The following is a 3,195-nucleotide window of genomic DNA, read 5'->3' as shown; positions in this document are numbered from 1 at the left end:
GATAGAAAGCCAAGCCTTCACGAAGTTTGTGAGTTTTATTTTGTTTTGTGGAATTAGCATTGAAAGATTTGCCAAGTGATTTCCCACTCCTTTAGACCATACGCGCCGACTCCGTGGGTGCTCCAGGGCTGGAGCATCCATGGAAAAAAAATAGTGGGTGCTCAGCACCCACCAATGGCCCCATGGATCAGCTCCTCCCCCTCTTTCCCAGTGCCTCCTGCCTGCTGCAGATCAGCTGTTCAGTGGCTTGTAAGAGGCGCTGGGGGTAAGGGGTGGTGCGAGCGCAGGATGCACTTGGGGAGGGGTGGAATGGGGCAGAAAGAGATGGAGTGGGGGTGGAGTGTCGGAGGGGCCTTTGGGGAAAGGGTGAAGTGGGGGCAGGGCCTGGGGCAGGGAGGGGGTCGAGCACCCCTGGGGAAATGAGGAAGCTGGCATCTATGCTTTAGACATATAATGATGTTCAACCTAAAGGAAGTTTAGGACAGAGCGAAAAAGGACTGACAAAATGTTACACGTGGTTTCCAGGGACACTAAAGAGATTTGCATCTGTACAGACATTGCCTATAAAAATGAAAGGCAGGCTGTCCTGTAGTAAGTATTAGAAACTCATTGTATTTGCCTAAGTGAAGAGTATTGTTTAGACAGCCACTGCAATACCTGTAAGTGATTAGATACAGTGGTGAGAGCACTACAGAACATCCCGCAATAGATAGGTAGCACCTAGTTACCCTGCATCTCACATTGCACCTCAAAGCGGCTTTTCTGTGACAGCTCTCCTTTGAAAGGTTAAATTTAAAGTGCTGTAAGGATGATAGCGGGAAGGACAAGTATTTTCTTTCAGTGACATATCCACTTTTCTCAATTTGCCTGTGGGTGGATGTGGGGGTTGTTTTTTTAATATGTACAAGACAGAACAGAATCTATCTCTCTCTTCCATAGTTGGATGAGCTCTGCTTACAAACTTGACCCAAAACACATTTTGATTTTCAAGAAATCGCCATTCGAGTCCAATGGGGGCTACGGCAAGCAGCACGGACCGAGGGATGTGCTGGCTGCCGCTTCCCGCAGCCCCCATTGGCCTGGAACGGTGAACCGCGGACAGTGGGAGCTGCGATCGGCTGAACGTGTGGACGCTGTAGGTAAACAAACCGCCCCATCCTGCCAGTGGATTTCCCTGACAGGCTGCGTGCCAAAGATTGCAGATCCCTGGTCTACAACCAATTGCAGGTGAAAGGACACACCATTTAAACATCAAACATATTAGGTGGTAGAGATGTAAATATAATCATTTGCCGATCCCTGTTATAGACACAAAATTGGAGATCAGATTGAGGCCCTTTAGCATCTGGCTCACAGGGAAGAGGTGCTGCCCAAGAGAGTGCCATCTTAGATAGTTACTTTTCTGACTACAGCCACATTTCAATGTAATTGATCACAGCCTATGTTCAATTTATATACTACATTGAAGCCATTCAAAGCGCTGAAAATGAAGCTGAGTGTTTAAATGCAGAGGGCAGACAGCTATTGTAGTTTTTGCTGTTGGCTTAACCCTCTCCCTGACACCACAAGGGAGGTGCTATGCACCTGATCTCAATGCAGCTGAGCACTAATCAAGTATACACACAAGTCTCACCTAACAGGCATTAAAGTCCTTTTCCTCCCCTTTTTTAGCTTAAGGCCAAGTGTGCAGCCACTTCTGATCCAAGAGATCAATTTGATGATAATTAGCACATACACATTTTAATTTTAGAAAATGCCTTTCAACAGCAGCTGTGAAACACCACAGGAAATGACCAAGTCAGACAGTCATCATTCTTATATCAATTAAGCTTAACACATTACTGATCAAGTTCACACAAGTTGAAATTTTATTTTGAGTCCAAATCAAAAGGGGGAAGCCTAAAAAGACCATTGAATTTACATCAATGAGATTGTTCTTGTAAGATCTGTATTTTAATAAGGTACTTTGACATTTGAATGACCAGAGCTTGAGTATCCTGACACAGTTTTGGGGAAGTCGTATCTTGGAGGTGACCTCTAGATGCTCATTCCCAAGGCCTATGAAGGTCAGGAACTTCGCTGAGGATCCTTTCTTGGCTGGAATGTTTGGGCCTGATCCAATGCCCATTGAAATCAATGGAAAGATTCTCATTGAAGTCAGTGTGTTCTGGATCAGGCCTGACACAAAGAGGGATGAGGTGCTGACTCCATCTCTTAGTACACACCAGAAGTATTCAGTATTTGTCTCAATTTTTGCATTCTGTTCTCCTGGACTGTGACAGAATCAGCCAGAGGGAAGGACTGATGGGGAAAAAAATCAAGAAGTATTGTAAGGTAAGTCACTCCAGGTGTCGGGACAAACAACTACCAAGGTCTTGGGCAGATAGTGTTTATCTGGCTGTCACAGTCTTACCACACATGAACAAGCCAGGCACAGGTAAGAGACAATAATGACATGCCAGGCCTTACTTCCTTTAGGGAGGCTCTGGAAGGCAGCAGTGTCTCTCACATTTCCTGAACCCAGACAGGCTTCTCTCTCTGAGTGAGAGCTGGAGATTTGATCTTCTTCCCAGTCAGCCCCCAGCTAAGTTGTGTTCTTCCCTTTTAACTACTCTCTCCAAGCCTGAAACCTACGGCAGGTAGGGCATCTAGGGCAGGACTGATTAAGCCCAAAGAAGGTCATTAACCCGTTCCTCACCAATGCAGGCTTTGTATACCCCATCACACTTCAGGATGAGGTAGGACATCAGGGTAGTAATCTTGCATTTTTTACACATTGCTTTCTACACAGGAGTGCAAAAGACAATTTTTTCTTTTGTAAAAACCAGACATTTACAAATTATATGAGTTTCTTGAATAGCAGCATCTGCATTCAGGCAATTGAGTGCAATCATTCTTCAATATCTGATCAGAGATGACCTAAAAAAACCTGACCCTAATATATTCAAGAAGTATGAAAATCCAATTCAAGTTTAATTGTACATTCTAAGTCCAGCTCCAAATCACTTTATGTAAAAAGTGGTTAAATCCTTTGCCCCTTCTTCTGTCTCTCCTTAGCCCATAGCAGATCCCAGCTCTGATTCTGACAGGAAGGAGTTAGATTTGTTGTCTGGCTGATTAGCTGGTGTTTTGTAAGCATCAAGCAAAGTATAGCCAAACTACACTGGGAGCAATAAACAGGAAGAAACAAGTCAG

Source organism: Lepidochelys olivacea (assembly GCF_965140295.1).
Source record: "Lepidochelys olivacea isolate rLepOli2 genome assembly, chromosome: 2".
Taxonomy (NCBI): Eukaryota; Metazoa; Chordata; order Testudines; family Cheloniidae; genus Lepidochelys; species Lepidochelys olivacea.
This window is presented reverse-complemented; position numbering follows the sequence as displayed.